The sequence below is a fragment of the Gavialis gangeticus genome, unplaced genomic scaffold, assembly GCF_001723915.1.
Source record: "Gavialis gangeticus isolate Ggan-Ray unplaced genomic scaffold, GavGan_comp1, whole genome shotgun sequence".
Lineage (NCBI taxonomy): Eukaryota > Metazoa > Chordata > Crocodylia > Gavialidae > Gavialis > Gavialis gangeticus.
In genome coordinates this window covers 82054916-82067534 of record NW_017729022.1, presented here as the reverse complement: position 1 = coordinate 82067534, position 12619 = coordinate 82054916, and the positions used below count along the sequence as shown (strand labels likewise).

The 12619-nt window shown below is 44.2% G+C and overlaps 1 protein-coding gene across 2 annotated transcripts in view; it reads right to left on the bottom strand.

The window, feature by feature from the left end:
- TMTC1 (transmembrane and tetratricopeptide repeat containing 1) overlaps positions 1 to 12619 on the bottom strand; it is a 337017-nt gene that overhangs the window by 306977 nt on the left and 17421 nt on the right. The window contains exon 1 of one of the 2 annotated variants that reach the window (XM_019515486.1): positions 748 to 1111. The exons of the other annotated variant lie outside the window; for it this stretch is intronic. The gene's annotated coding sequence lies outside the window, so the exon portion shown is untranslated. Of the gene's footprint in view, positions 1 to 747; positions 1112 to 12619 lie in introns of those variants that run through there. 2 annotated transcript variants of the gene reach the window in all.

Genomic DNA, 12619 nt, shown 5'->3' with positions numbered 1-12619 from the left:
GGGGTGAAAGAGCATGTGGGTGTGGATATGTGGGGTGTGGGTGGGTATTGGGTTTTTGGGGGGCCATGCATGGGGGGAGAGGGGCTGGGATGTGTGAAGGGGTGTGGGGGTCTGCATATATGGCAGTGCAAGGGGGTGTGGGTGCTTGTGTATGGTGTGGTATGCATGCAGGACTCGCCTTATGAACATACACACACTCTGTCCCTCTCCCCCCATCACTGTATGCGTGCACACACACTCTCTCTCTCCCTCCCTCATTTTTCTCTGTCTCTCTCCCTCTCCCCCCCTCCTTGCAAAGACGGACGGACGGACACACACCCTCCCTCCTGCTCCTGGCCCTGGGGCACCAGTGTGGGCCCCATGCTCCCATGGTCCGGCGATGCAGCCACATGGCACTGGAGCAGGCCAAAACCTGTGGCAGGCAGAGACTTCCGGTGGGGGGGCGGGCAGGGATAGGAGGGGACTGGTGGGGGGAAGGGCTGGGCTGGCCTTGTTGCTGGATCCTGCCAGCACCCCCTGGGTCCTATTGCCTCCAGCTCCTGCTATCTTTGACAGGCAGCCAGGAGCAGATAAATATACATTTTCTAATTTTTTTAGGGGTCCTGCGGGCCATATTTTGCCCACCCCTGCTCTACGCTATACAGTGGTTTTATGGCATGGATAATTAAAACTGTAAGATGGAATTGGTATCTTCCTCTTTTCCTTCCTCTGCTCTCTCTTCTCTGCATTGAGACTAAGATACTTTACCTCAAAACAGGCGGCTACTTGGTTAAGGTTGTGGTACCACAGGAGTTGGTCAACAGCCAGCTCCTCACAACTCTTTATGTCAGCATCAATTTTCTTAGGTATGTCTTGTGTCTTAGTAATGGCCTGAGATCTCATGATGCCCAGAGAAAATATTACAAAGCTGGGAGCAGAGCACTTGTTTTCAGAGTCAAAGAGTCAGGCATCCACATACATTGTCCAGCCCTATGAAGTTGGTGCTTGAAGATCACCACCTCAATGCTGTTAACACTGGTTTCTCTACCATTTGTGCAACAATCTTTCCATTTGATGTGGAGGATTTTCCGGAGGTATGGTTAGAGATACCTCTCCAGGCTCTTGAGATGATAATGGTAGGTCACCCACATTTCACATCCATAAAGGAAAGTAGGGATGATGACTCCTTTGTAGACCTGGATCTTGGTGTCTTTCTGGAGACTGCAATGAATACAGATGCACCAAAGCACTTTCCCAAAAGAGGCACTTGTGCACTGGATCTCCTCATCAATGTTCTCTCTCTGAGAGAGGTGGCTACTGAGGCAGGGAAAGTGCTCAACTACCTCCAGAGTCTTTCCCTTGATGCTAATTTAGGGAGGGGGGTCACATTCATGGACAAGAGCAGGCTGATAGAGTACTTTAGTCTTCTTAGTGTTGAAAGAGAGACCTAAAGTTCAGTAGGTTTCTCCAAAAAGATATAGGCTAGATTGGAAGTTTTCCACAGCATGCACAAGAATGGCACAGTCATTGGCATACTGACAGTCAAGGATTGTTGTTTTGAGTAATTTGTTCTTCAAATGAAAATAACCCAGATTGAAAAGCCCTCCATTCATTTGGTATTCAGTATCAATTCCAGAGGGAAGGCAGTTCTTAATGAGAACCAGGATGACTGTCAGAAAAATGGACAACAGTGTTGGGGCAATGACACACCATTGCTTGAACCCAGTTTGGATGACAAACGGATCTGTCTCCAATCCACTACATAAAATGGTTACAGTCAACCGGTCATGGAAGAACCTCAAGACCTCCACAAAAACAGTACAGGAAACCCTCGCTATTCATGGGTTCAGCATTCGCAGTTCCAAATATTCGCAAATGCCAAACCCGCACTTTAAATACATTTTGTACTTTTACAGTAGCTCATCAGGAGCTCTGTGCTTGCTGCCGCCAGGCTCCCATCACTGCCACCAGGCTCCTGTCCCTGCCACCAGAGCCGTACATCCCCCACCCCACCAGCCACCGGGGGCACTGTGTTTATGAACACAGTGCCTTATTTGTGGATTTCACCATTTGCGGGGGAGATGAGAACGTATCCCCCACGAATGGCAAGGGTCGCCTGTATTAGAACATTAAACAGACTTTTAAAAGACAAGAAAGGACACCAAATAAAAGCCAGCCCAGATACTCTGCATGTAGACCAAATCATGTCTTAAAAGATCCCCGTATCTGATTTCACTAACATTCAAACTGCAGTATCCTATGATGGATACATGGACTAACATGGCAATGCCCTTGACTTGTTACTACTATATAAACATATCAGTTTTCCTATATCAACTGACAATTGGTGTGTCTGTGAAGCCCAGAACATCTTATGTTCTTTATAAATAATTTCTGAGTGCACAACCTACAGCTGACAAAATGTTATCTACCCTAGGATGCTTTTTCCAGCTGAATCTAACTTCAACAAAGAGGGAGTCTTACTTGTATATTCACTTTGTTGTTCCTGCAGAATTATTTTTTTTGTCAGGGGAGGGGCAATCACCGAGGTTGAGGAGTTTGGGAGATATACCAATTTTGGTATAACTTGGTCCTTCGCTTCTGAAGTATTGTATGATGTAACTATTTGGACAATACTGCAGTTTATATGAATAAAAAACTCTTTTAAAAAGGGACATTTCTGTTTTCCTTACAAGACTCACCGGGGCTTGTGGTATGAGCTGTCCTCCCTCCCTTACTCTTGCTATCACAAAATGATAGAAAAAGAAACATACTTTTCACAGAATAAACAAAAGCAAACAGTACACCCAAATCAAATTACAGCACCCCCACCATGCTGACCCAAGGCTAAATTACGCCATCATGTCTGTGAGGCACAGACCAGGGAAGGGATGGTGGAAAGTTGCATGACTAGGGAAAAGGAGGCCTTTCTGTTCGCAAGGTACAGCCTCCTTGAAATCCTCATGCCTACTACTACCCAGCTGTCATGAGATACATTTCATCCCTCTCTCTATGTCATTGCAATTCTGAAAGACAGTTCTGGTGCTGGGACCCAAAAGTCCCAGGGGTGCAGGGCATGAAAATCTTTGTGCTCCCTTGAGTGTAGTAACTGCAACAGGGCCTAACCTTTTAGCAAGCTACACACTTCTCCTGCCCACCTCACTGAATACCTGGTGAAGGGCCAAGTGTGAAAGTCTTATAATGAAGGAGATCAGCTAAGGCTGTTCAATTAGAATAGCTGCTAAATATGAAAAAATTGTTCACTTAATGGTCTGACTACTCCCCTATGTTTCTCTCTCCCTCTTTTGAAACACTATTAAGATAACCCTTTCCTTAAACAGCAAAATCTGAGCACAAGCAAGCATGTGTATGCATTACATAGCATCATTGGTGGTCCATTAAATGTAAAGTGTGCAGGTGCTTTACTCAGTGTTGTTTCTTTTCTGCCAAGGCTATTATTTGTCATAACAAATTAGGGCAAGTGATGGCAAAGGAGACATTCTTTTGTCCTAAAATAATTGCACCAGAAATCTTGGGAGATGTAAACAGTGGTTGTACTATCAGATATGTATGTGTGCATGTGTGAGTGTGTGTGAGCTTGCATGCAGCAATAGGACTGCACCCAATTAAAACTCCACCTGCGGTCCTCCAAGTCACATGAGCTTTACCAAGCTATCTGTCGAAAAGAGCCTGATACGTAAAGCCCGTGGCAGGGAACTGCATAGCACCTGGGAGAGTGGGGACAAAGAATGGTGGGGAGGAAGAGATAAATTGGCCCCTTCCCCCCCATGCCTCCTAAGCTGTCATATCTCAGCTGGGCCTAGCCCCCTCCTTGTGTCAATGGGCATGACTGTAGTAATGTACAGTGTTAGTGTGAAGTATCCACTGTGTGTGGCTCAAGAGAAGGAAAAAGAAAAATAAAGGCAAAAATTCATCATCAGAATTATTTTGCCATGAGAAGTAAGGACTTTCCTAACACAGATGAATGGGAAAATTTGGCTGGAAGCTCAATACCTCTAACATAGGGAAGTAAGGCCTCCCTCTCACTTTCCCAAACTGTCGACTGGCCCAACCTTGGGAATTTTGTTTAATGTCTCAGATTTTAAAGCCAGAGGAACCATTATGAACATCTGGTCCAGAGGTGCTCAACCTACAGGCCACAGGCCAAATGCAGACTACAGAGCCATTGCATCCAGCCCACGGGATTCCCCCAGAGATTTGGCAGTGGGGGAGTAGTGGCCATTAATATGCCACCCTCCGCCCCACCATATTCCCAAACCCTAAGCCCTGTGCCACTAGTCAGAGCCAAGCCATGCACAAAACCTCAGCCAATACCAGTCTTGCATCATGTACACTGCTTCTAGTCAAACTAATACACCTCTTTTAGAGCCAGGTTGTAAAACTCACCCCCTGGCTCCAGACTGCATGGCTCCTCACAGGCTGGATCTGTACTTGGCAGTGATGGGGCAAGTGGCAGCAGTGATGTAGGGGCCAGAAGTATAGCAAGTAGCATCAGAGGAAGTGCAAGCAACAGGGACAATGATGGAGGCAGCAGGGTGAACGGCCATGGCACTATGTGAACACAGCCCTCATTTACCCCTCCTGCTGCCCCTGGTCATGTCCAATGGCGCCTCACAGCCCCAGATTCTGCATCAGGTCCTTCCCCACTAACCCAGTCCTCCAATTCCCTGGTTCAAGAGCAATTTCATGTGGTTGACACACCTCGTTTAGAGTAAGCCATCCTCAGCCCTGTAATTAGATAAAGATGCAGGGCCTTTTGGCCAAGCCCCTTTATCAGTCAAGAAAAGTGTCCTGTACCTGCATCCCCAAGATAAAGCAAATGATTTCACTCCTGGGACTGGACTGTAGTAATGCAAAAAAGCCCCACCTTGGAGTAGAGCTGAATTGGAGAGAACCTCCACATAAATGTGTACGTGGTAACAACAGCCCCTCCACCTCCTCAAGCTGTGACCCCATGAACATGTCTGGGGACAGAAAAGGAAATGAAGCCACAAAGACACATGCAGAGTCAGCTCTCAGGCATGCTTTCTCCTACCCTGCAGAAGACATCTTTCAGGATGTTTGTGATCATAGATGATGCGTAACTATCAACAGTGGGGGGTGGGAGGTGGCACAACTCCATGCCACTGCCACCACCTCCGCCAATGCCAGGCACTGGATCTGACCAGGCTGCAGCCCTGGCCCTGCCATCAGCACAGAAATGGGTGGGGGGGGGCACATGTCCCCTATACCCCACACAATATCTATGCCTATGATGATCTGTCCCCATGTAGTTGGAGTGGGGCCCCATCCTTAAAGAGCTGAGGAATCCTTCTCCCTTCTTGATCAAACATTCAGAAAAGAACAGAAATTACTGGAGACCTACAGCACTTAACTGATTAAAATCAGTGGGTGTTCTGCAATTCAGTTAAATGGAAACAGAATCACACCTCCAGCCTGCCAGTATCCATACTGCTGCCTCCTGTGGTTTGGAAACACACCTATGCCATGCCCCTCTCTCTCCCCATGAGAAAAATTCCTAAGCTACTGATGTGCTGAACCACAGTTCAAAAGCAAACAGCCTCAGAACAGATTTGGGGGAGAACGTAATCTGCTATTATAATGAGGTGAAAATACTGATATTTTCTATGATGAGGCAGCCAATGTCACCTGTGCCACCCCTAATGAAAGAATTCCTTGGTTAAGAAGTTTCCAATGAATTCTCCGGCATGCATCGCTCCCCTCTTCAGGAAAAATAGACTGCAAGTTAACTGACTGCTCAGAGACTCTGGCCTCAGCTCCTCACTTTGTGCTCAAGTACTGGAACATCTGTATGTTGTGTCACACACTGCTCAGAGACCAATGCCAAATCTGTGCAAAGAAAATTAAAACAAAAAAGGTTCCTGCCCTAACTTTGAAATTCCTTGGTTTTGTTTCATGTTATTCTGCAACAAATATTGTTAACAGTATGTGTTTGTATCCCTTTAATTTGGACATTTATTTCCCTTGTCCAAGGTGCAAACACACAATTCTACATAATGATTTTTGATTGTAGTAAGTACATTCTCAGGAACAGACTTTAAAGTTGTACTGAGAAAATTTGTCACTGGGGGCTTCCAAAAACATTCCCATACCCAAATGTTGAGGGTTCTATCAAACCCTCTGTGTAATATTTACTATGTAAATATTAGTTCATTTTAGCTATTTTTACATCTATAATGAAAGCTGATCACAGTAGCATGTAAACCAGTTCTAAATGTATACAGTAGAGAGAGAACTTTCTGAATACACTTGGAAACCAAATACTGGTCACTTATGCAATGGCTTATAGGAGGGATGCAACACAAGGGATCACCACAAGATGAAATAGATTCCCCCTACTATTCTCCATCCCAAGCTCAAAAACAGGGTGTTGGCCTTCTAGATATGGGCTCCTACTACAGACTTTTGGCTGTGAATTACTTATCCCTTCAGTTCCATTGCAAAATTGTGGTTCAGTAAATCTGCATCTTTTACAAATCCATTGGCCATTGAGGGGTGACATCTTCATCCCCAACAGTACTCTTTTTCTCCTACAAAGATGCAGCTGCTTGAATGTGCCTGTGCACTGACTGGCTCTATGATTCCCAGCTCTCTGCTCCCAAGAAGTTAGAAAACTGTGTTTCAACTGCTTTTTTACTTTTGATAGGCAAAGAAAGAGCTATAGGATTGGTTGTCTTGATTCCTTATAGTTTTACAGGTGAAATTATCAGAGTTTTATTATTATTATAAATTGCCTAAAGGCCAAGCCCCTGAGTAAGAGGCAGTGTATGACTGCTGTACTGGCACTGAGAAAGACTTTTTCTCAGGAGAAAATGTCTACAGCACTTGTACAGATGCAGCCTACTTTCGCCTCTCATGCCTGGCCAGCTACTTTGCCTCTGTCATTACTCCCCACCTTTCTTCATCCACACCCTGCCTGCTTGCTTGATAGGGCAATAGCTAGGGAACAAGGACTACACACCACAGCTAACCCAGACATAGCATCAATCAGGAGGCTCGATGCACTCTACTTCCGTGTCTAGCCAACAGCTCAGTCCAGTATTTACAAAAATGTCCTTCTTTCCCATACTGCATGCTGAAGGCATGTAGCAAATTAAACAGAAAAAACTCATTTGCTGAATTATGACATAAATTAAATAGGGACAGTGACACAAATGGTGACATCTCACAAATTCCGGTTTTTAAACTCAAAACTGATTATGTTATACATACCCACTGACACCCCTTGGTCCTCAGTGTTCTTCATCCACTTAGACACAAAACCCATTCAAGCGTTTTTTTAAACTCTTATGATTTAACAATATTGTAAACCATAATTGGAGAGTTTCTGGTTTTATAGACCTTGTTATTATCCCTGGGCAGCTCTGGTTTAGTGTAATCTGTTTTATTATATTCAACAGACTAACAAAAATACAACATGGTATGAAGTACAAATGCACAACACATTAATGATAATTTATTTCAGCAAATAACACTTAATGAAAATTCTGTTATATCACCCTAGACCTCATGAAAAAAAATTATATAGATGAAGATTTACATGCAGATTTTTACATTTGTATATATTAATTTAGTGGGTGATGCCACTGATCAGTTAATTTCTTCTGGGCTACCCACTGCCTTAATCAAATGTCATGCTATACATTAAACTGTATCTGAAAAAGGTCAATCAGGTAATCCAAAGCAAGATTTCATTATTGCACATAGTAGAAGTTGTCTACAGTAAAAGCTCCCAGAGAGTTTACAATAACGTGAGCCTGTACTCCAGCAACTGTTAACACTGGTACAACTGCTAAGAATGGTTAAAATACTAAACCCAGAGAGAACTCAATTATAGTCACCAACATGCTATTAAGACCTTTAGTAGTGAAAACACCTCCTCTAGTATTTACACCATGGCTAGCACTGGCACAGTTGCACTATTGCTAAGATAAAGCAACAATTTTCTTTCCTAGTTTAGAAGGACCCTGTACTCATAATTTTCTAGTGTAGTACAATTCTGTCTAGCAGAATTTAGGCAGTATAAACCAAACAAATGATTTCTTTGTCACTAGACCATTGTTCTTCTATAACTACAAAGTAGCTATACTAATCCTTTTAGAGTAAGAACCCATGGCACAACACTTCAGCCTCCCTCGGCTTTCCATCACCAAAGTAGCTGTTCTTAAACAACACTTTAAAAAACAACTTGAATGCAAAATTGCAGAACAAGAAATCCACAGACTAGATTATGTTAAGTATGGTCTTAATAGAGATTCTGGATTCTTATACCATTACCTGGACTAGCTTTTATACCCCCTACATCCCCCAGTAGGTTAACTGCTTTGTTTACCCCTTTTCATCTCTTCAACCCACCTTCACCTCTCCCAGCAGTGCCAACTCCCCTTATCCTTTCCTCCTCATCTCTCTATCCATTACATTTAAATTACTTTATTCCTTTTTATTTAGTACTCCTGCCATCTGCAAACCCAGTCACATTATTAGACAAAGTAGGCTGTCACCTACAAAAGCTTTTGCCTCTCTAAACAAGTTAGTCACTAACGGCACCTATACACGTGCCTAATGCCTGCTCTGATACATTCAAATTAGAATGTGTTGGAGCAGACTTGATTAACTGAGTCTACTAAAGCATGCTAATTAGCATGCTCCAGCAGCCTTAGTGTCACATATTCAGCATCCCTGTGCTTCAAAATGGCAGTGGGTGCTCTTTAACTGAAGCTCATTGAAAGAGCTTTAGTTAAAGCATTCCCCACCACCATTTTGAAGTGCAGACCACTGAATACACGAAACACTGCAGGCACTTTAATTAGAGAGGCTCCTAAGAGCCGCTCTAAAGCCCCATCCCTTCGCCCCACCCCAGACCACGTGTAAAAACACCCCAAGGCTGCCTACATACATATTCGGGGGGGGGGGGGGGAAGAGCATTTTAATTAGAGCAGTTCCTGATCAGTTGCTCTAATTAAAATGCCCCACCGTCATATATATTAAGCCCCCACATTTAAAAATAGCCACAGGATACTTTATCTAAACCTCATTCAACGAGGTTTTAGATAAAGTGCCCCATGACTTCTAAAATGTGCAGGGGTTTAATACATGTGAAGATGCAGTGATGCTGGAGTGCTTTAATTGGAGTGCAGAGAAGACTTGATTAATCAAGTCTGCTCTGATGCATTCTAATTAAAATGCCAATGAGCATGTGTATAGGCAGCCCTAAGTACCACTCTGCTTTGTCTTCTGTCTGACTTCAGACTAACATGGTCAACTAACCTCTCACACAACAAATGATAGCGAACATTTAAGTTAAACTAAACCGCTAATCACTGCACTCTCCAACTCTCAGAATACATTATAATTCACAGAAATACAGCTCATAGTATCTTGCAATACTGCAGTGATAGAGGGTTTTCCACAATAAACAATAGGAGAACAAAGCATATTCCCAAACAGAGATACAAGTGAATAGCCCAAATATAGATGAAATATAGTTGCAACCAGCTGTTCTGTACTCATTAGAAAGGGGACCAGAAACAAAACATGTTCAAGGAAAAAAGAGTAATGACTCATCAGGAATGGAAGACACCTGTAGCAGAGGACTACATTGCAATTATTCTGTATGATCAGAATTACCTTAGAAGTTTCAAAAGAAGTGGAAAAAAATTATAATTCTTTCAATTCTGAGCCTACCAATATCAGACTGGTGGTGAGAGTGGCACTTAAATGTATATTGAAGCCAAGTATAACAAGTGAAAGGCAGGCATGGTAAGAAAGATATATTAGACACACCAGAAACTCAGGCACAGAAGTCCAAATCAAATGCATTGTAATGCCTTAAAACAACATCAGCAGCAACAGTACTACACATTCTTCACTTGGTAGGATGAGATTGTCAAAAACAAAGCCTTTTAAGGAAAGGATGGAAGAAGAAATCTATGGTGAAATGAATGAAAGAAAAATAAAGTCAGTCAAAAACACTTCACAAAATAAAGCAAGGACTACATAGACAAGATATTAAAAACAGGACCAAATATAGCTTATAGAATCATAGAAAATTAGGGTTGGAAAGGACCTCAGGAGGTCATCTAGGTCAACCCCCTGCTCAAAGCAGGAATATCCCCAGCTAGATCATTCCAGCCAAAGCTTTGTTCAGCCGGGTCTTAAAAACCTCCAAGGATGGAGGTTCCACACCCCTTCTGGGTAACCTGTTTCAGTACTTTACTATCCTCCTAGTGAGCAAGTTTTTCATAATATCTAACCTAAACTTCACTTGAGACCATTGCTACTTGTCCTGTCACCTGCCATCACTGAGAACAATCTAGCTCCATCCCCTTCGGAACCCGCCTTCAGGTAGTTAAAGACTGCTATTAAGGCTCCTCTTCTCTAAACTAAATAAGCCCAGTTCCCTCAGCCTCTCCTCATAACCATTTCTGTTGCCCTCCACTGGGCTCTCTCCAATTTGTCCACATCCTTTCTGTAGTCAGGGGCCCAAAACGGAACACAATACTCCAGACGTGGCCTCACCAGTGCTGAGTAGAGGGGAATAATCACTTCCTTTGACCTGCTCGCAACATTCCTATCAATGCAGCCCAATATGCCATTACTCTTCTTGGCAACAAGGGCACAGTGCTGGTTCATATTTAGCTCACTGTCTGTCCCCTGTAACCACCAGGTCCTTTTCTGCAGAGCTGCTGCTTAGCCAGTGGGTCCCCAGCCTGTACCAGTGCATGGGATTGTTCCATCACAAGTGCAAGACTTTGCACTTGGCCCTGTTGAATCTCACAAGATTTCTTTTGGCCCAATCCTCCAATTTGTCTAGATCTCTCTGAATCCTAACCCTACCCTCCAGTATATCTACTACTCCCCCAGCTTGGTGTCATCTGCAATTTTGCTGAGGGGGCACTCTAAGCCATCTTCCAGGTCATTGATGAAGATATTGAACCTAACTGGCCACCAGGACCAGCCCCTGGAGCACTCCATTTCATACAGACTGCAAACTAGACACTGAGTCATTGACTACTATCCGCTGAGCCCAATGATCAAGCCAGTTTTATATCCACCTTACAGTCTATTCATCAAATCCATACTTCCTTAACTTGCCTGAGAGAACGTTGTGGGAGACCATATCAAAAAGCCTTGCTAAAGTCAAGGTACACCACATCCACTGGTCTTCCCACATCTACAGAGCCAGTCATCTCATTATAGAAGGCAATCAGGTTGGTCAGACATGACTTGCCCTTGGTGAATCCATGCCGACTATTCCTAATCACTTTCTTCTCCTCCAAGTGCTTAGAAACGGATTCCTTGAGGACCCGCTCCATGATTTTTTCCAGTGACTGAAGTGAGATGGACTGGTCTGTAGTTCCCTGCATCCTCCTTTTTCCCTTTCTTAAATATGAGCACTATATTTGCACTTTTCCAATCATCCAGGACCTCTCCTGATTTCCATGAGTTTTCAAAGATGATGGCCAGTGGCTCTGCAATCACATCAGCCAGCCTCCTCAGCATCCTTGGGTGCATCCCGGCTGGCCATATAGACTTGAATATGTCCAGATTTTCTAAATAGTCCATAACCTGTTCTTTTGCCACAGTTGGCTGCTCACCTCCTCCCCAAACTGTGCTGCCAGGTGCAGTAGTCTGGGAACTGACCTTGCCTGTCAGGACTGAGGTAAAAAAGGTATTGAGTACTTCAGCCTTTTCTGCATCCTCTGTCACTAGGTTGCCTCCCCCCATTCAATGAGGGCCCCTCACTTTCCCTGATTCTCCTCTTGCTACTGACATACTTGTCGAAATCCTTCTTGTAACCCTCCACATCGCTTACTAGCTGCAACTCCAATTGCACTTTGGCCTTCCCAACTCCATCCCTGCATGCCCGAACAATACTCTTATACTGCTCCCTAGTTGTTTATCTAAGTTTCCACTTCTTATAAGCTTCCATTTTGTGATTTAGCTTACTAAAGAGTTCCCTCCTAAGCCAGGCTGATCTTCTGCTGTACTTGCTAAGTCTTCCTGTGCATTGGTATGGTTTATTCCTGCACTCTCAGTAAGGCTAGCTTACTGTACTTGCAAAAAGTGCAGCCAACTCTCCTGGACTCCTCTCCCCCTCAGACTAGCTTCCCAGGGGATCCTGCCCATGAGTTCCCTGAGAAAGTCAAAGTCTGCTTTTCTGAAGTCCAGGTCTTTACCCTGCTGCTCTCCATCCTTCCTCTCCTCAGGATCCTGAACTAAACCATCTTGTGGTCGCTGCTATCCAAGTCGCTGTGTACTATTACATTCCTCACCAATTCTTGCATGCTTGTGAGCAGCAGGTCAAGAAGAGCAAAGCCCCAGTTGGCCACTCCAGAACTTGTACCAGGAAGTCCCCAACGCTCTCCAAAAACTTCCTGGATTGCCTGCTCATTACTGTATTGTCCTCCCAGCAGACGTTTGGGTGATTGGAGTCCTCCTTGAGAACCAGGGCCTGCAATCAGAAAACTTCCACTAGCTGTTTGAAGAAAGCCTCATCCACCACTTCCTCCTGATCTGGCGGTCAACTGCAGACCCCCACCCTGACATCACCCTGGTTGCTGTCCCCTCTGACCCTAATCCAGAGACTTTCAACAGA